The sequence below is a fragment of the Lichenostomus cassidix genome, chromosome 1, assembly GCF_008360975.1.
Source record: "Lichenostomus cassidix isolate B80296 chromosome 1, HeHo_3.0, whole genome shotgun sequence".
Taxonomy (NCBI): Eukaryota; Metazoa; Chordata; class Aves; order Passeriformes; family Meliphagidae; genus Lichenostomus; species Lichenostomus cassidix.
Window position 1 is genome coordinate 6,372,222 of NC_139479.1, and position 20,772 is coordinate 6,392,993.

Genomic DNA, 20,772 nt, shown 5'->3' on the forward strand with positions numbered 1-20,772 from the left:
CATCAAAGTACAAGGTATTAAAAGAATGGACTGAGACAGACAGGGAAAACTTGAGGGTTCACTGAAACAGAGAATGTGTTTCTCAGGCTGAACACAGAGCAAAGATGGAGAGCCTCACTGTGCTGGTTGTGCTGTAACTTGCAGTCAGGGAGTGGAGCAGTCAGTTTGTGCTTTTCCTTGTGTTTTGAAGAATGGCCTTGTGTTTTGAAGAATGGCAATTACATTCAAAAGTGTCTGTTTTGAAGCATTCATTAAAAGTCCTGCAGTGCAACTCTCCCTTGAGCAAGCTTTATGTAGATTTTCCCAGAAAGGGGAGAAGGACAGCTCCCACCAGTATCTTCCTAACTCCATGCTGAAACATTTCATTAATCCAAAACTAGGGGGGAAATTATGTTCACTATGGAATCCAAACTGCTGCATCCTGAATTATTCTGAATTCTCTAAAGAGGTTTCCGAGCCAAATATAAACCAGGCTCCGTTTGGCTTAGGCGGTAAATCCAACGAGGTCACAACTTGGGGAAGGGTGACAGGTGGCTCCACGCTGAACCACACGTGCTGCTTGTCCAGGGATGAATTCCTGAGCCTCTGCTGGGCTGTGACATCCACCAGGGAAGGCACACATGGCTTTATCCAGGCTGCTGAACAGGGATTGTGCTTTGCTCACACCTTCCAGGCTCCCCCAAGTCCTGAGGAGGGACTCTTGTGTTGCCTTTTTCAGCCTAGAAAGGAAACTGGAGATAATTTTAGTTCAGGAGGTAATTAAAAAGTGGATCTTTTTTGGAGCTCCAGGGGCAGTTATGGAAGAATATCCACAAAAGCCCAACCCCCACAGGGGTGAATACAGTTTTACGGGTTTTAGGAAATACCTATAGTTGTTAAAAAGCACCAATTATGAGGACAAGTGGTGATGAAATTCTCCCCAGGTCAAGCTCTTGCTCTGGAGCTCCCCACCCTTGGTTCTGGCTGTACTTGTTGATGACAGTGTGTCTTGGAGGCTTTTTTCTCAACCTTGGTTCCCAGGAAGAACCAAGATAGGGGAGGGGCCTTGTGCCCCCCAGAGCTTGGAGCTCTGGAATGTGTTTGGTCTTCCTAGCTGGGGAAAAGGCTGGGGAAAAGGCTAGGGAAAAGTACTTGGAATGCTACAAATATATAAAATAAAAAAGGCAAAAAATCATACAGCATCACTTGCCTGCAAACCAAGAAGCAGTCCCTGTGCTGATTACAAAAAAGGCCTTGAATTGTCACTTCTCTTGAGGTTCTTGGCAGCAAGAACAGAGATGGAGGTTTCACAATGATCTGTTTTCAGGGCCTAATTGGAAGAGCTGATGGAGGATGCCAGCTGAATGCACTGGATTGCTCCTATTCAACAACTTGAGGGCCTCCATAATAACTCCCTGGTCTCAAGCTCTGATTCTCTTCTGGAGATGTAGGAGAATTTTTCTGATTCTCTTCTGGAGACAGAGGAGTAGAAAAGCAAGCTCAGTGGCTCTTTTGTTTGTTAGACAGGCAGCACACTGTAACTCGCAGGGAGCTTCCCATACCTTTCAACTTCAGGCTGAATTTTGTGATGCTTTTGTCAGTGTTTTCAAGGTGGAAAGAAAGGTTTCAGCTACCGCATTTAAAATTCAGATATGCATGTTCTCGTAGCCTCAGGCCAGAGACTGCAAAGAATCTGTAAAGTGGTGAATAGGAGATGGAATCTGTGCTTTCTGGTAAAACAGCTCTGTTTTCTTCTTTCACTCTTTGTTTTTTATTTAACAAGGCATGAACATCGTCTTGCACTGCAACTGCACGCTAGAGAGCAGGGCTGCAGAGCTTTGAAACGTAAATGCTGTTGCTTTCTACCCTCCCTGGAGTTCTCTCATTTCTGTTTATTTTCATTAGTAAAAATGGAAACAAATTAAGGCATGCAACACTCAACAGAGTAGGACCGCAGCAAACACAACTGCTTGAGCACTGGAGCATTTTGTAACTCCAGTGGTGTCCCTACATTTGAACAAAGCCCAGATGACTCAGAAGTGTCAGAGACTGGAAATCCCTTTTTTTTCTCCAGCCATACTGTTGTAAAAAGTTCTTGATCTCACAGCTCAGTTCCTGTTTTGACCCCAAAGTCAATTCCCTTCCCAGCCCTCCCCAGAGGTCTGTTTGCTTGAATGATCAGGGCTCAGCATCTCAGCTGGTTTGCTCCACTTGCTTTAATAGCTTTGGGTTTGGTTATGCTCGTTACCAATACACCCAGCTGTATTTGAGCAGTAATTCATATTATGAATTGCATTCAAACTTACTTGTGCAACAGTGTGCACATTCCTTACTCTTGTTTTCCTACTAAATTCAATTAGTCTTCCTTGCCAACTCAGTTCCTTTTCTCACTTCTTAAAGAGGTTCTGCAAACACAGGACATACTTTCTCTGGTTACACAGAAGGCACCAACTTTTCCACATGTCAGTCCAACTTTTGCTGCTGTTTTCTTCCATTTTTTCCAGGGTATGTTTCTTCTATTTTTGTCAGTCTTCCCAACTGCCTGGAGAAGAAACTTGAAGCCCAGCATTGGCAAAGCCAAATGCTCTGGATCTTCACTGATGGCATGGCATGAAAGGTATTGCTCCTGAGCTATGATGATCACAGAAAAAATTAACCTCTGAGACAGGGAAAACAAAAATTTCACAAGATTTCATGTCACAAAATGAAACAAAGCATTAAAATATGGGCCCATGTAAATACTGAGGTTATTGGCAGTTCATCTTTCTTATTCCTCCTGTCTAGTAGGATGGCAAAATGTGTAGATGAATAATTGAGAAATTGGAACAGAATGTATGAGGTCAGGATCAAAAGGTTTTATGTTTTTTCTTTCAAATTTTCTTCCCCCTCCTCCAAAAACCCCCACAGCCTCTTCTCAAATATAAAATGAAAAATATCTTAAAAACTTCCAGCAATCTAGAAAGGAAATTTGGTTTTACTACTGAAAATATAAATATCAATTATGTCATATCCTGCCATTTCATAAAGTGAAAAAGAAAAAACTATCTTTTGCAACTACTACTTAAAATATTGTTCAAAGTAAAGCTGAAAATATTTTTCACTTTGAAAACAAACAAAAAAAAAGACAGAAGCAGCTCATTTTTTTGTTACATTAAAAGGCTCTCCAGCCAGAACTTTCAGCAGGTGGAATCTACAGCTTCTCCCACTTTACAGCTCAGCTGAAGTGTATTTTCTTGCAACGAACTCCACCCCATTGTGAAACATTTAACCCAGCAGTTTGTTCCACTGAGGTAAGACAGCTGTGACATTTCTGCAGTGTTGCAGGGCACAGCAGCAGGGTGAGACTGCAAGTCCCACATTACCCTGGTGTCAGTGATGCTGAATATTTTGTTGTGTGGTGGTTGATCCCAGCCCCACGGGAACTCTGGCTGTGGGAATTGCTTAGGGAATTAAAGGGGTTTGATTATCTGTGCAGAGCAATCCCATGGCAGAGAGCAGGTGATTTGCCTGTATTTTTGTGTCCTGCTAGCACAGGATGAAGCCAACAGCAGCACAGCAAATGTTATCCCAGGTGTTTGCACTTACTGTATGACTTCCACCTGCCAGAATTTCCTAATGGACCAGGATTTCACTTGTGAGAATCCTCCTTCTGTTGTGCCAAGTTCAGGCACAGATGGTTTTTTGGAGGTAGAGGGAATTCTAAGGCATCGTGTGTAGTCCTGCATCTTTCCCCTTGCCACACTGCCAGTTTTCATGCCTGGTTTTATTTTCTGCAGAGCTTCTTCCCAATGCCTTTTCTTGTTAATTGGGGTGGCATCATGCCAAGTAAAAGGTTTTGGCTATTACTACAACTCCTGAGACAGCTTTTGTAGAAAGTTAATACAATTTCCTGCACCCCCTGGGAATGCACAGCCCTAAAATTGGATTGACTCTTCATACGCCTAAATTGATGAGGTCAGCATATTCTTAGAATTGTTTCCCTGCTTGTAAAACACACACAGGGTACCAGAGAGATTTACATTCTGTGAAGGCATTATTATGTGCTGATCTGACTTCTGCTCCCAGCCAGAAAGAAATTCCCACTCCTTGACCTGTATCTGCAAAGCAGTGAGCAGTTTTGGTGGTCTAACTTCAAGAGCTCTTCCTTTACACTCCAGTTTAACTTTTACTTTTTTACTGTTACTTTCTTCTGGAATTAAAAATTGTGGCTCTGGTAAGGCATTTCAGCTGTCTCCAGGTTAGTAAGGGAGCACCCAGATGAGCATTCATTGATTCTGCATCCAAACTTTGTAATAACAACATGGGATTTAGACACTAAACTTGTTCTGTTTCAGACTGGAACATTTACTGACAGAAAAAGAGCACTGACTATCACCAAATCTGCTTGCATCTTCTCAAGTGTCTACAAGCTGTATATTTGGGTGGAAATCATTGCAGGTGAAGAGCCATTTGCAAAGTCTGTGACAAATATGTAATGTGGAGCAAAACAAGAAATGTATGTTGGTTGGGCTCCCCTCTCTCCACACAGAATTTTAAAATATTTTATTTCGGAATACAATTATATAAAAAGGAAAAGAATATAAAGGCTACCACCCCAAGCAAAAAGCTTGAATTAATCATTCATAGATATTTTGTTGATTTAAAACTTTTCGGTCTAACATATACCATAGACTATTTAAAAAAAAAAACCAACTTATTTTGAAACAGAACAGTTGAAACATTCCATATTGAAGAATTGAATCAAATTGCCTGATCCTTTCTTCAAAGTTTTTTCATAACAGTTCCCAAAAACTTCCTCTGAACTGACAAGTCTCCATGAAGTGTGTTGGTTTTGACAAACCAGTAATTTTCGACAGAACCATTCAGCTGCGACACTCCTAGCCCTGTGTGTCTAATCTTGCTCTGAAATGCTGCTTCTGCTAAGAAAAGCCAGCAGTGCTGGTCAGTGGCTGAGCTCTCAGGGGCTGGATAAGCAGTTCCCAACATCCTGGCAGCAGCTCTTCCCTTCCCACAGGCTCTGCTCTGCCTGTCACTGTTTGAAGCTTCCTCTGCTCTTCCCAGGATGCTCTCAACAAAAGGACACACACTAGATGATGACTTTGGTCTAACTCAACTCTGTCATTTTTATCTGATCCTGTCTTTTCCAGGTTAGCTCTTCCCCCTCTCTCCATGATCCCTGGGCAGTTGAAAACGGATTGTAGATGGTTTATGCTTTCACTGCACAATTCCTACTTTTTTTTTTTCTTGGCCAGTGCTCACAGAAACACGCATTGTCCAGATTCAGAGCCCACCTTCTGACCTCTCAGCATTCCAAAGATGTTCTAGGGATTCCTTGAGTCCCAGGTTTGATAAAGCATCAGTACTTCAGTAAGTCTTCCTAAAATTGGTGGCCACTTTGAAGAGGAAGTAATTGGAACTCTGTATAGGCTCATATCCACTCAGAGTTAAAAAAGGCTTTTTAGAGAAGGATATTTTCCAAGTGTTACAAATCTATCTTCATCTTGATTGGGAATGGATGGGAAGAAAATTTATGCCATCAGTCACAATATGGACTTTTCTGTGACCATTCCCAAATGCACATTTTGTTTTAAAAGGGAATTTCACTCATGTTATGCCTCAAAAATTAGATGAAGCCCCACCTACTAACACCTCACAGCAGCATTTTTCAAACTGTTCTATCCAAGTGCCTGGGGCAGATGCATGATCCCATCAAGGCATACAAAAGAAAATCCTAAATTGATGGCTACCACACTTTTTTATCGTGTCAGTGTTTTGCATCTTAACAATGAAGGCAGTAGGGTAGAATCTCCTTTCAAATTCCGTGAGTAAATTGCTTTCTTGTAATAACTGGATTTTCCACTGACAGATGGCAGCTACAAGCTGTCAATCACTTTGAAATCAAAGGATAGATGAAGCACAGCAAATGTATTGTTGTTGCCTGCTGGGCTGGAAGTGTGTCCAGGCTGGTGTGTGGCTCCTTTGTGCTGCGCTGAGTCCATACAATTCACAAGTACAATACTTCTGCCAGGCACCCACTGCAAGATAGAAAAGGCTACATCCAATTTCTTATAGACTTCATCAACAACACAGACATCATCAGATCCAGATCCATCCAGAGGAAGAAAAAGAGTCTGGGCCCACAACAAAACCAGTGTTCCCTCCTGTGCAAATCGTCATTTAAGCAGAAGGCACTTCAAAGCAAATCTTGTGCAGAGGGGACAAAAAGAAAACAAAAATTATTCTTGCTTTGGAAGGCTTGTGTGATGTCCAGCACCAGAGCTGCTGCTTTCCAGAGCACACAATCAGTCAGCCCTGACCACCTCCCTCGTCCCAAGGTCACAAATGCTGGCTGCTGCCACTTGCCAGGACACATCACAGCAGCCCCCAAGATGCTTCAGCTGCTCAGAGAAGCTGAACACAGAGCCACAAGGGGCAGCCCCAGGAAAAACCTGTTTAATGTTTCTTCATCCCCAGATACCTTGGAGTTTTATCGGTTCATTTGTGTGTCCTGTGACAGGGTTATAAATGCCTGTTTTTCCAACCTCTATAACATATTGGCTGGCTCAGTATAAATGGTTCTGTTTCAGAATATAGATGCAAATAAATATCTGTTTGGACCTAATAATTTATCACTTCTAATCAACTCTTGTACTTCTAAATGAGGGACTATTTTTGCCCTTTCTGGAGCTTCTTGGAAAGTGGTGTTTTTCTCCCTGAAGCATTTGGGAGCATTAATTTTTGTAATTAAGTGAGAAAAATAGGAATAGTCATCCTGAGAGCAGTATATCAGTAAGAGTGGAACAAGCAGGAGTTAGAAGCAGTGTAATTTAGGCTGAGTTGATTCCACTTAACAACAGCAGACCATGAATGCTGCTGCTGGTCTGGAAACATGTGGCAGAGAACAGTGGGAGAGCATTGAAACAGGACATGAAAACTTCATTGCATTTGGATCTTTATGGAAATGTTGACTTGTCTCAGCCAGGGTAGTAGTCCTGCTTTGGTAATTTTGTTGAACAATTCTTAATAGCTCTGTCTCCCTCTGTCCTTTCAGAGCTAACCAAACCTGGTTAGCTTAAAAGAAAAAAAAAGTTTTTTGGTTTTTTTTCAAGTAAAGCTTAAAACGTTAAAAGATAGTTCAAAATCACAGTTTTGTATAGTCAACTTCATGAAGAAAAAAAAATTTAAACTAAAAATTATTGTCATTTGAATTACAGACCTAAGAAAGCAAGGAAAACTGTCCTTATGGCAGACAGTTACTACTTCTAAAGAGGACCAGATAACTTGATAAATAGGGGGAAACTGATACAACACTTCTCTGTGTCTTTCACAACAGTGGAAGTATGGCAGCAGAGTTCTCTTAACTGTGTATTGCTTTAGAAAAGATGATTATTGCTCTCTACAGCTCCAGTGAATGGTGAAGTTGGTCAACGCATTCTTTGTTGGTGGCATTTGTACAATAGACTTTGTTAAAAATACTTTGGGCATTTGTACAACATATTTTGTACAAAATACTTTGGGCTGGGCAACAGGGAGGGAAAATTCTGAATTCTGGTGACTTTAACAGAATGGGAAGCAACAGGACAGAGATTCAATGGCTCTCAGAGGGCAAACCCTAGCACAGATCTTCAAAGTACATCAGGAGCTTCCCTCTTTTTTCAAATGACACATCTGTGCCACCTTCTTGGCTGGAGGCACATATCTTGGCTCCAGCAGATAGCCTTTGTTACATATTTTTTACTTCCTAGAAGATCTCAGATGAGGATTTCAGGGCTTACATGACAGTTTTTAATACACAACATTTCTGAATCAGTGGTTAAAGTCCAGAACCAGGCTAAATGCTTGGAGACAAATGTGCCTGACTGCTCTGAATGTCACAAAAGTTTCTTGCAATAGATGACATGTGGTTAGCTGAGAGCATCAAAATGGAAATCATGCTGTACAGGAAAGAAGTGAGGCACCTGCTTCGAGAAGATTTCCTGTGAAACATTTGATTTCTTTCCAATTTCCTTATCTACCAGGTCCCTGAGTCTGTCAATAATCTGATGGTGGCTTTGAATTACAGCCTGCATAAAAACTTTTGGTATACAAGAGATCATGTGTCTCAGTTTATCAGAGCAAACTACCTATTTTTTTATTATTCCTTTCTCTTCAACTTGTCTTCGTGACACCAAATTCTCTGCCCTCTGGCAATCCAGACCAAGAACCATCAGGCACTGAAAACAGCTTGCATCTGAAGGTTTTCCTCCCCCTTACTGAGACATGAGATGAAACAACAGGTACATGCATCACACTGACAGATAAAGATTTATTTTATCATTATTTTCACTAAAAAAAAATGGAAATTAAGGCTTAGTAATTAGTGACATTCCACTCCATACATCACTGCTGGAGCAATTTTCAATGCTGATGATGATACTTTAAAGATATTTCTGATTTTGACCAATCCAGTCCTTTGACTGCTGAAGTGACCCAAAAGGGTCACTTTCAGGCTTTGACAGCAAGAGGCTCATGCAGCACTCACCACTAATAAGGACACTAATAGAAGATGACAAAAGTAAATGGGCCCAAGTTTTTGCTTGATTGCTCCATTTCCTTATAATTCTCACAGTTTCATGCTGCTCAACGCCTTTCAGAATTAAATAACTGACCTACACAGAGCAGCAAACAGTGCCCTTCCTGCATGACCCATTTTTGGAAGGGTTCTCTGAGCATATTGCAGTTCGTGGGAAGGAAATAATGAGCAACAATGCAGACAAGGCACTGAGCTTCAAAGCAGACCATTGAAGTCCCCCTCTGCTGTTACAGCTCTGCTTTCTCACTTGCTGGAGCAGTTCATCTGCAGTTGCCTGTCACCCTCACCCTCAAAGTTCAGGGGCAGAACTACAAGCAGGGCAAATGTGCTCACCACCCTGTTGGGCAATAGCCTGAGGATGCAGAGGCAAGCACACAAAAAAGGATTTGTTCCATCACAGGAAAATTATCTCAGGGCATGGCATTCTACCACATATCAGGGTTTATTGCAATTCAGATAAGGCAAAATCTTCCCTTTTTGTATTTGCTGCCCTATGTGGAGAATGAAATGATTTTCTCCACTGCTGCAGACTTTTTTCCAGCCTCACTTGATCCTTACAAACCGGATGACCTTCCTGCAAGCACCAGCCAACCCCATGCATTTGCCTAGACTTCATTCTTATTGCACTCTCACACCAGCAACAGTTCTATCACTTCTTTGTATTCTAGTCTCCAAGAAGCTGCTCTTTTTTTGTAGTGGGCTTTCTTCCTTTGTCAAATTACTGCATGCTTTTAGGTAGTTTCCTATTCAAAAATTCTCTGTATCACCAGAACATTAGAAATAATTTTGACTGCAGTGAAAAGGATGTAATTCAGGAATAAATGAACTGAATACATAAAGTCACACAAAAGAATTACCTGTATGAGATCAGAAACAGACCCATAACTGCTGTTAATTAAAGTGGCTTTTCATCACATTGTCTTCTCTTATAAGGGATGTAGTAGGCAAAGTGCCCACTTGTGCCTTTATTTTCTACAATTGCCCTCTAGGGTTTCCACCAGTTCCTGTGGAAAGCATTAATTAAACACGAGGAAGGCAGAGACTGCAAACAAAGGTCGGTTGGGTTGATGAAGTTTTGCCACTTACACTTGAATTCAAGAATCTTTCCCATCAGTAATTCATATTATAAATCAATTTGGCAAGCTATCAGGCTTTAAAATCAATTACACTGGATCAAAGGCCGTGTTTGCAGATAATGCGTGAAGGGACACTCTCACACAGCAATGACCTTTTAAGCTGGCACAAGCCAGTTCCCACTACTTGGCAAAGTATCCTCCCACAATGCTAAGTCAATTATATTAAACCTATTTCAGACTGTTATTGAGCACATAGTGGGAGAGGACTGCTGAGGGCAAATCCGCCCATCCTTCCTCAGAAAGAAAAACCACGATCGGCCTGACAAAGTTCCCATTTATCCCAAATTTATATTGAATACTTCCTCTTGAAGGAAGAGGAGCAGTAAAGAAGCTGAAAAGGGTATTTCACTTTATATATGACCAAGCTTTCCTTACAGTTCTAATGCCATTAAATTACAGCTCTGCAAGTGAAAACTATGGCCCACTTTGTGATCAGCAGTGTGTGAACGGGAGGGACCATTAGCAGGTGATACTTAGGATAGCAAAACCTCAGCATTGCTAAGAACTATAATCTGTACAGCCATTTGAAGCACCATTAGCTCCATGAGAGATTATCTGACGATTCCTTGTTATTTGCATGGCACACAGGGATTTATAGCCCAGAGATTGAGCAGCATCCCCTAAGGAGCAGGAGATTCCTGCTGATGTGTGCAGCACAGTAAGCACCAAGGGGAGAGGGGCAGCCAGGATATTCAAAACACCCACAAAATACACAAAATACAGTAAGATTTCAAGACGTAAGCTCTTTTCTGCTACATGCAGAGAGCTCAGCAATTTTACAGGGAAATTTCTTGCTGCTTTTGAGAATCTGACATTCCCAGTGCTTGGGGAAAATGGCTGTTGACAGAGGTCAATGTTTTGTCTTCACATCTGCAAGTGAGCACCCTCACAGCTGGCTGCAAGCACAGAGGGACGTGCCAGCTAAACCCCCTTGGCAAGCACACACCTCTGAGTGCCCTGCATGCATATCTCTTGTTGGCTCAGTGTAGCCTGTTGCACTCAGAACACAGAGAAAAGCAAAGATTTCGTGGGTCAGAGATGGAGCAATAGGACAGTGGAAAAGAAAACTGATACAGAGAGCAGGAGAGACTTACTGAAGATGCACATGACCAATAAAGGGAATAAGAAAAGGAGACAGACTGAGCTGCCCAGCCACTAAACCCTGCTGCTTTTCCTCTCAGCACCTTTCATTTACTTCTCAGTTTTTAGGCAGAAAATCATGTTTATTTGTGTGGCTGGGATACTCCAAGCAAGAAAAATGCCTGTCTGGCTACAGAATCACTGTGCACCCTGAAGCCAAGGCAGGTGAATGAATTACTCCACCTTTGTCTCAGGCCATACATCCAGAACAACTTTTTTGTGTTTTTCCACAGAGGAAAGTTAAGGAAATATTTTTTGCTTTATATCAAACACCATTCCTTTTTAAACTGTAGGATAAAATCCTCACAGTGCTGTTAACTCTCACAGTGTTTTGGCTGTGAGACTTACCCTGTTTGGGAGGCACTTGAAAAAGGAAAAACTGAGACAAGAGTCAATGTTTGGTACTGCAGCAGGAAGCCTGCATTAAAAAAATTATAAAATAAACAAACAAAACGTCCCCCCCAAAAAAAAGAAAAAAAGCCAAACAAAAATAAAACAAACCCCAATACAAAATCAAAACCTCAAATAAACAAAACCCAAAAAAACCACACAAGACCCACTCAAACAAAAAAAACTGCATGCACTAGCCCTCAGCGCAGCCAGTAAAACAGATTTAGTGCTCTGGTGCCTCAGAAGTCACCTTGATGGTGATGCCATTCTCAAACCCAGTCTCTTGGTCTCCCTGGGTGTCAGGAGCTCTGTAAAGGTGAATTACTCAGCTGTTGCCTGGCTCATGAGTAAGCAGTAATGAACCTGAAGCATGAAATCTCATACCAGGGCTTTAAATCCACGCAGAACACAGTGTGCTCCTAGAAAAAGTGGGAGAAGAAAATAGGCAAGAGGGGGCAGGAAGAAAAGAAGGGGAGAGGAGGAATTTTTGAGGTTTTATAGGCAAGGTGTGGTGGAAATCAACAAAAGGGCATCTAGGAAAACCTGTGAAATGGTGAAGAAAAAGAGCAAAAACCTTTTGATCAGTGACTCAGACAAAGAATCTTCCTCGGACACAACCAGAGGGTTATGAGACATCCAAAGCTACATCCAAGAATGACCACAACGCTGGAGATGTTGATTCCAGTGAAAAATATGGAGGTAACTGTCACCTCCTCACAAGAGCCAAGGCCTTTCCAGCGTGAGGATGGATCTGGGTCACCCCAGGGAGGGGAATGTTGCATTTGTTTAGTCATCCAAGGCTTCCTTTGCTCTTTAGGCTCCCGGAGCAGAGCTGAGGCATCACTGCAGTTCCCAGACCTGTCTCCCAGCTCTAAGCAGAGGAGACATTGTCAGAGGAAAGCAGACATGGCAGGGCATCCCTAGGACCAATTAATCTGAGCTTCTGACAGCCTGAATTAGCACAGTTTAAGTGAGAATGTGACCAGGCTGGATTTGTAGAGTAGATCAAGCAGCAATTGTCCTATGTAGTCAAAGTCAATGGAAGTGACAGACTAATAATTATTGCTCTATTCCATGCTTCAGCCATAAAGCAACCCACTAAATCTTGCTGAATTATCTGATTATACAGAATATTTTGTCACAGCTCACCATATGCTTTCTTTTGTATTTTAATGGTGGCAGTGTGCCTAGCAGTATTCCCAGGTCCACTGATTTTGCCCTTTCCCCTTGTTTACATCTCATTGTTCCAATTCCTGTTGTTTGGTGCTTCCTTCCTGTTTTTATTGTCTGGCTCATGGCTGAATAGCCCACTGCACAGCTTCATTAGGAGTAGCACCTGACAGAAAAACTAAATATAGCTGGAGCCACATGCTGGAGCCACTTAACTAAAAATTGAACAGGTCAGAAATTTTCTGCCAGAAAAAAAGCCTTTTCACCCAAGCACACACAGTTTGTAAACTGTCAGACTATGACAAATATTGTCTATGGAAAGCAAGAAACTAGCTTTCTTAAGTCTTCCGGTTTAAAAATTATTTTGAGTTTGATTGTAAAGAAAAGAGAAGTTGTTAAATGAAAATAGGTTTTATGTACGTAACAATCTTTTGACAGTCCTGACCACTTAGTACTTGTCCTTTTTTTCTTTGCCTTTTTTGTTTGTTTTTTTTTGTTTGGTTTGGGTTTTTTGTTTGTTTGAGATTTGTTTTGGGTTTTTTTGACTTTTTTGTTTTGTTGTTGCTGTTGTTTGGTTTCGTTTTCTTTTGTCTTGTTTTTTGTTGGGGAGAGGTGGTGGAAAGGCTGGAAAGAAATAGAGTATCTGCTCAGCTCTTCTCAAAGTGACTTACTTGTTCTGCTGGTGTGGTGTGCCATCTACAATTTGGGACATTTCTTCCTTAGATAGACACTGTAAAAAACCCTGACATTCTTGGGTTGTGTTCTGGCTTTGTATTATTATAATTGCAGAGCCTTGGCCTTTCTGTTTTAACATCTTAACACGCAGGTCACAGAGAAAACCACAGATGATTGGTGACTTCAAGGCTAAAGAAAACACAAATGCATTCTCAGGGATTATGTTGCCCACAGTGTGCAGTTCCAGGAGGATTCAGCATTATGAAGTTATATTTTCTACCCTTCTAACAGCAAAAGGCCACCTGTAGCTACTTACTCTTCAGCCAGGGAATGAAAGAAGTGCCACCACTCCTAGTCAGGCTTGATCCAAATGCTCTTTACACCTTGAAAAATTCAGCAGGCAAATTTACCACCAGAACCTCTGGCAGCAGATCAGTCTGGAATTACATCATCAGCAGAGAAAATTAAGTGTGTCTTCATTTTCGGTGAGATAACAGCATCCATCTGTTTCTGTTCCTTATTAATTTTGCCTGCAAGTAGAATACAGAGCTATACATTAATTAAATGCATATGACTGGCTAATAAATTTGTTACAAACTGCTCTCATGATGCCTGTCTCTTCATTAAGCGGAGATTGAGAATGGACTTTTTACAATAGATCATAGACAGATGACAACTAAGCCACCTAGAGTTTCTCACAGCACTACAAAAAATGCCAGGTGCATGAGAAATTCCATCAATACTTCAATTTTCTCCTATTTTTTGCTATTAATACCCATAAGATCCCACAGGAGGACAAATGTCTCCCCTCCCCTAATTCTGCAAACGTAACCAGTAGCATTTTTCTCCCCCTTGTCCCCAAATATGGAGAGACAATGCCAGTCAGGTTTTTTCCTCATATAATCCTGAGAATCATTGGGCAAAGAAGTGCTGGGGTGATGGAATTGCCAGCACATTCCCAGGTGTCCCTGCCCCTTGGGTCTGCACACCTTGCCTGTGGGCACTCACCACCGAAGCAGGACAGGAGGGCAAGGTAGGGAAGTGCATGGAATAGGAGAGCAGGGATTTCCTGGGTCAGCCAAGCCCAAACAGCCCCTGCTAGTGCTAAACTCACTGGGATGGGCCAGTCGTGGGGATTGTGTACTTTGTGCTACTGCTCAGGTGCATTGATGTGCAACCAAGGTGGAAATAATCCCAAAAAGGTCAGCAAAAGCTTGATAAAGGGAAAAAAAAACCCCACACTCCTACATTGCAGGAGAATCTATTATTTTACGGGAACTGAATAAGATACAGTGCTTGCAATAATTTCATAAGAACCTTTCTAACCAGGTTAGGGGGAAAAGTGTGTTTTATGAGCACTTCTTCAAGCTCTTATTACCTCTCAGTATCCAGTGTTAAATAAATTGGAAGAAGCTTCTGCTGGCATTGCAGACCTTAGCAATAGCTTTGCTTTATTAATATAATTATTACACTAGTAACAACAATGAACTACCACAGACTACTCTAAGTGAAGTGTCTAAGCACACATCTCCTCCCTGCAATACAGGCAAAAGCCAAGGCTAGTCCAGTGGGGAAAAAATGTATTTTACAGAATATTTGGAAATGGAAAAGGTGACACATTGCAATTGATAACAGTTACATACACTTGTAATGGAATTGCTTTAGAAACTACAGGGGTTTCCCAGACAGGAATGCTGAGGCTCAGCTAGAACTGAAATTGGCCAAGGATGCCAAGTTCAAAAAGAGAGAGATCTTCAGATCCATGGGCAGTAAGTGGAAGCACAAGGAAACACAGGCCCATTGCTAAACAGGGCAGGGAAACATCATAATGCTGGCAAGGCAGAAGTCTCAATACATTTGTTGCCTCTGTGTCTGCTAGAGTCAGGGCTTTTCTCTCTGGAGAAGTCTCAGAGGAACCCTATCCCCGTATTTCATTGCTTGAAGGGCAGCTACAGAGAGGCCTGAAGCTCCCTTTTCAGAAGGAGCCATCTAGAGAAGAAAAGGGACAACAGCTACAGGCTGCAATGTAAGAGATTTCAGGTCAGCATAAGAAAGATATTTTTTACAGCATTCGGAATCCAATCATTTACTGGAACAACCTCCCCAGAGATGTATGTGGGCAGGGTTTAAATAATCTCATCTAGACTCCCACTCCCATGGAAGGTTGGACCAGATGATCTTTCAAAGCAAAGCCCCTCCTTACCTGAGCTGATGGTTCCATTAGTCTAAAAATATGAGGAAAAAGAAACTATGCTTAAACAGAGCTACCAACACCAGCAATATTCTGCATTTAACCAGCTTGGAAAAAAACAAAGTATTCGCACAACACCTGCCCACCCACCTCCAACTTTTCTGAATAATACTCAGAAAATAATATTCACCCTTGCCCTTCTCTGAACTTCCTGAGAAACAGAAGCCACTGATATTTTGGGAATTTATCCTTTAGGGGTACCATTTTTGCCTCAGTAAGGAAATACTCACAAAGCTGAAGCCACCAACTTCTTCCTTAGGAAGTTCCTCTCAGACTTTTAAGTTAGAAATGCCAAATGTTCTCGAAAGTGGTAATATGGCAGCAAAGGAGTTAAACAGATGAATGGAACTAATTAGGTAAATTACACACTTTCTTGAGAAAAAACCCAGCCTAAAAGGGGTGCTCATCAGAGAGCTAATATTTAGCAAAAGTTACGACTACACAGAAGAGTAACGACTGAATGGTAAAGTAACAGCACAATAATTAGTTGCATTCCAGCAATTACTTAGGAATTCCCCAAGAGGTAGCATTGATTAAAGTTATTTTACAAGTATATTAGTAGCAAGTCTTTTAAAAAAAGTCATGATTATTCGAAGGAACCAGAAAACTGAGGAAATCACATTTCATTAAGAAATGAAGCAAGAGGGAAAACATACAAAAGAGGTGAGAGGCAGCAAACAGCAAATGGAGTAACAGATTAAGGTTAATAAAGTCCAAGATCATGTAGGCAATTCCAGAATATATTTTTATTTCTCTCCTGAAGAATGAATGAAAGTTTATATGGAAAATGCCATTCTTGGGGCCCTGAAGCCACAAAGCACAGCTGAGAGCAAGGGCTTTAATAACACATTCTGCTCTGTCCTGTCTCACCTGTGCATCCCAGTCCTCACTTGGAGGAGAAACACTTCAGGCTCATTGCCCTCGTCCTGCCCCTGAGCCACACAGACCCCAGGGGCTCAGGCTCCCAAGGACATGTACCTCTTTTCCAGGGAAAGAATGGATGGATGGATGCCAGCCCCAGCCATCTTTGAGCTTGCAGATGACAAAACATCAGAAACCCATTATCCACACCACAGGGGACAAACAGGTGTGGCCTTAAGAACTCCCACCTGAAAATTTTGGGTTCCTGCCTGATATCAATCCCAGGCTAATTTTGCTGAAGCTCATAAAGCTACACCAGGGCTGCATGTGGTTTTTCAGATATCTGATATCCATAGCAAACATGCTGTTGTTTTCTCTGCCCTTTGAACAGGAAAATTACTGCACTTCTCCCTGATTTGACAGCTACTCAAAACCTCAGAGTAGCTGTTCAGCCTCTCTGGTTTGTATTTAGGCTAACCCAGGTGACAGGGAGGTGCAGCACAACACAAGGCAGGGTTTGCTGGACACCAGACCCTGCCCTGCCTGCAAGATTCTGCATGTAGGAATGAACTCTGGAGCCCACTCAGAAGTGGCACAGAGTGAAAGACCCAAGCAGGCAAAAAGAACGCAGCAAAAAGCACATTTGAGATGTGGAACTTCGGGGAATTGAAGGTGAGGATGTGCAGCATAGCTGGTCCTGTCTGCCCAGGCTGCTTTTTCCTCATCAGCACTGAGGTGAAACTAAATCTGGATATGTTCGTGCAGGTCCAACACAGGATTCATCCATGAGAGAAGATCCTGGTCAGCATCCTGGTCCCCTTCCACCTTGATAAGGTTTTAAAGAGTCCTACCGATGGGGAAATAGGGTTATACAATCACCTGCTCCACTGACCACGCTGTGGGGTGTGGTTGTGTGGTCTCAGAAAGCCAGAGCTGTCCCCAAGGCTTGAGGAGCTCTCTGGTGCCCAGGCTCTCTCAGGTTGCCCTCAGGACACTGATAGTAGCCCAGGGGCACCCCAGGGTGAGTTAGCAGGAGACAGCCAAGGAACTTGGCCTGACAAACACTGTCTGCGAGGGACAACATCAACACCACCTTGAGGGCTGTGGGACAGCCCATTGCAGAGTCCCATCCAGGGCTGCTCTGCCACCTCCTTCTTCCTCCTCAAATCCTCACCCTTGCCAGCACTGAAATGGGAGGACAATTGCAGAATGAATGGCACTGCTAAATGCTCCTCTAATTGCACCATCCCTCCCTGCCAGCCCCTGTGGAAGAGGTCTGTGCTAAATCCTGTCACTACTTTTTGCTTCCTTGAGATTTAAGATCAGATTTTCCCCTCATTTACATACAAGTCTAAAGCCATTAACCTCCAGAAAGCAATTCCTTCGTCTGCTGGTGCAAGGAAGAATAGAATTAGGTCATATGGACCCAGTCAGTCCTTTTTTTTTTAATGTCAATGAAGGCTGGCAAGGATATTTTACTGAAAATTTAAGCAGCAGTTCTCTATACCCCTACTGCTCTTGTTTAATCAAATCAATGCCATAGGGCCCCGCAGTGAAACCTGCAGCAATGCATAAGTTTTGTGTGTCACACTCTTTCTGTCTAAATGTCCCTGCTAGGCAGACTATTGTTTTTTTCCTTGAATGATGAGTGCTCTTGACTTTCAGGGTTTATTTGTTGATTTTTTCCCCTTCTCCTTTTTAAAAAAAAACTTAAATTCCAGAACATTAGCATCCACACACTGCAGCTAACAGCCATGAACTGTGCCCTGCCATTCTGCCTGTGTTTGCTGGTTATCCAGATTTGCTTCTTGAGATGGTAATTACATTTTCAGAGCACAAATGCTGGCTGCCATACTGCACACTTCTACACAAAGGCAGTGGTAAGAGTCATACACCCACTCTCCCATTTCATTACTCTCCCTTTTAGCATACATTAAATTATCTGGCCTTGGTAACATTTGTTTCACCAAAATGTCCATTTCTGCTTATCTTTAAAGGAATAACACACGTTTGTGTGCCTCTGCTCAGAGCCCCTGCTCTTCACTTTCAGTGGAAACACTCACTGACAGCAAACCCAGGTTACTTGGTGTTTTTCCTCAAAATATCTTTGCTGCAGAGCACAACATGCTTCACTTTCAGATTTCCCCTCTCTTGGCTCAGGCCTTAGCTGTCATTCCACATGGTTTCTTAAGAGAGCAACAAATGCAGGCAAAATTTAAAACATCACAGGTTTTTTATGAAAGATCTTGAGATAGGATCCAAATCCCCACGTCTCCCTGTGTTTTAGACATAGGGAATAAGTTCCTCTTGCCTTGTATACCTCAGTTTCCCTACAGAAGAGAGCAAAAGAGCATCAGGGATGCAGATACACAGCAAAACCTCTTCTCCCATTGGTCCTTCCATCAGCCAAAGATCACCAGGCTTCAGTACACAGCTTTAAAAACTCACTGTAGTCATTCTGCTTCCTAGAAAGGCAAGGGAAATCCCTGGCCATGCAGCCTGTTTACCAGGCTGTCCCATTCACCAGTTTGGGTGATAAAACACTTTCTTTTTCCAGTCACCAAATAGTCTTTGAGCAAGAAACAGGGACCAAAGATGCAGATGTCCAAGACAAGTGGTCACTAGTACAGCACACCCAGCAGCTCCAGCTGTCCTAGAAGGACTACACCCCATGGAAGAGCTACCCACCTCGGACCAAGTTGTAGGGAGCTTTTTAAGACATCACATTTGCCCGTGTGATGCCTTAAAAGCTGGTAAAAATAAGAGGCAGACACAGCAGTATAGGGGGAAAAGGGTTTTACGTTGGTTTTAATACGATTCTAGGTGCACCCTTGTCAAAGGTGGAAATACACAGAGGAGCACACCCCATGTACAATGTATATACAATTTTATGGACCTCACAAATTAGCATATATACCTAAAATCCTCTAATAAGAAACTTAACAAATGAAGTAATTGTCCCCCTATTCTAATTATCCCCCCCAAGTGAGGCTACAGTCTAGTTTACAAAAACATTTTCCAGAGAGGAGGACCCATCCAAGGCTGGAGCCTCTAGGTCTGAGATAGCAGGGATATTTCACCTTCCCCTCTCCAGAGAGCCCTGAACTAGGCTAAATATCAAAGTACAAGAGTTACAGACATGGGCTAAGGTACAGGGAGTGAAAGGTATAAGGAAAGGGCATAAAAATGTATAGAAAGGATGTAAAAAGGGAATAAAGAGAAAAGAAATAAAACATCAAGCATCACATGGGATGGACTCACATTGCAGAAATTCATGGAGAACGGTCTCCCTTGGGAGGGATCCCACGCTGGAGCAGGGGAAGGACTCCTCTCTCTCCCTGGGCAGTGGCAGGAATAACGTGTGATGAACTGACTGTGAACCCCATTTCCTGTCTCCCTGTGCCACTGGGGGGAGGAGGGAGAGCTGGGAAAAAGGGAGGGGTGAGAAGAAGGTGTTTTTAGGATTTATTTGACTTCTCATTATCCTGCTCTCTGTATGTTGGTAATAAATTCAGTTAATATCACCAAGCTGAGTCTGTTTTGCCTGTGATGGTATTTGGTGAGTGATTTCTCCCTGTCCTTATCTCATCTCCTGAACCTTTCAGTAGATTTTCTCTCCCCTGTCCAGCTGAGGAGGGGAGTGACAGAGTGGCTTTGGTGGGTGTTTGCCATCCAGCCAGGGTCAACCCACCCCAGACTGCTCTTGTAGACCAGTCAGGACACAAACCCTGCAAAACAGGTAAAGAAAGGCCTGCCAGATTCAGCTTGGTGAGTCCAGCTGGAAGGTCTCATTCCCATTTAACTGTCATTTATTCAGATACCTCAACAACTACACTAAGAGCAAGACTCTGAAACAAAACATAACCCACAATTCTTTCACCCTTCCACCTCCCCTTTTTTTGATTTCCTTTTTCCCCCCCTCTCTTTTTAACATTTGACTTTTTACCTTGATTGGTTGGAGCTAATGAGACCCACCTGACCTGGCAGCTTGTGTGACTCAGCAGAATGACTTTCCACCTCCCAACAAGGTTCAAGTGCCACAAATCTGCTATAAGGATAGAAATACTTCATCTCCCAGGTGCTCTGGGGATTAATTAGCATTTTGAAATCATGTTTTGAGATCCTCATGTGCAAAGCGCTAGAGAAGTGGCCATTATTATTCTTGCAAACCATAATCCTGGATTAGTTAAAGCAACTAGTCAAGCAATCAACAGAATTTGTCAATGATGAGGTAAGGAGTTACAGCCAGTGACATTTCTAGGACAGAAAGAATGAATTTTCTAAACAATCAGTATGTGCTGCATAGAGTGAATAATTTGTAATGAATAATGTATGCAGTTAATTTAGCCTCTTTGCCAGCTTGCAGAAAGTCCATGCACAGAAAGATAATTTCCCGACCTTATTTTGGGAATTGAAAAAGGGAAAAAATGCAGTTTATTCTATGGATGTATACTCAGCACATCACCATTTCTGCTCAAGATGTACTGACATAGCACAGAGATAGAGGCAGGTAGAGGAAAGACAACTCTTTCGCATCTGGAATGGAAGCTAGGAGGGTGACCAGAGAATCTTCCATCCCTAATGCATGGTCAGCTTGT

The 20,772-nt window shown here is 42.4% G+C and overlaps 1 long non-coding RNA gene across 2 annotated transcripts; it reads right to left on the reverse strand.

The window, feature by feature from the left end:
- Window positions 1–4,337: 4,337 nt before the first annotated feature.
- On the reverse strand, window positions 4,338–20,054 carry LOC146444140 (uncharacterized). Of its 2 annotated transcripts, XR_014849297.1 has the most exons (6): window positions 19,902–20,054; window positions 19,436–19,512; window positions 13,379–13,592; window positions 13,059–13,251; window positions 9,409–9,555; window positions 4,338–6,183 (listed from the first exon to the last, which is right to left on the reverse strand). It is a non-coding gene; the product is annotated as an uncharacterized LOC146444140 (long non-coding RNA). The 2 variants fall into 2 exon arrangements; XR_014849298.1 differs by lacking the exon at window positions 13,059–13,251.
- Window positions 20,055–20,772: the final 718 nt, after the last annotated feature.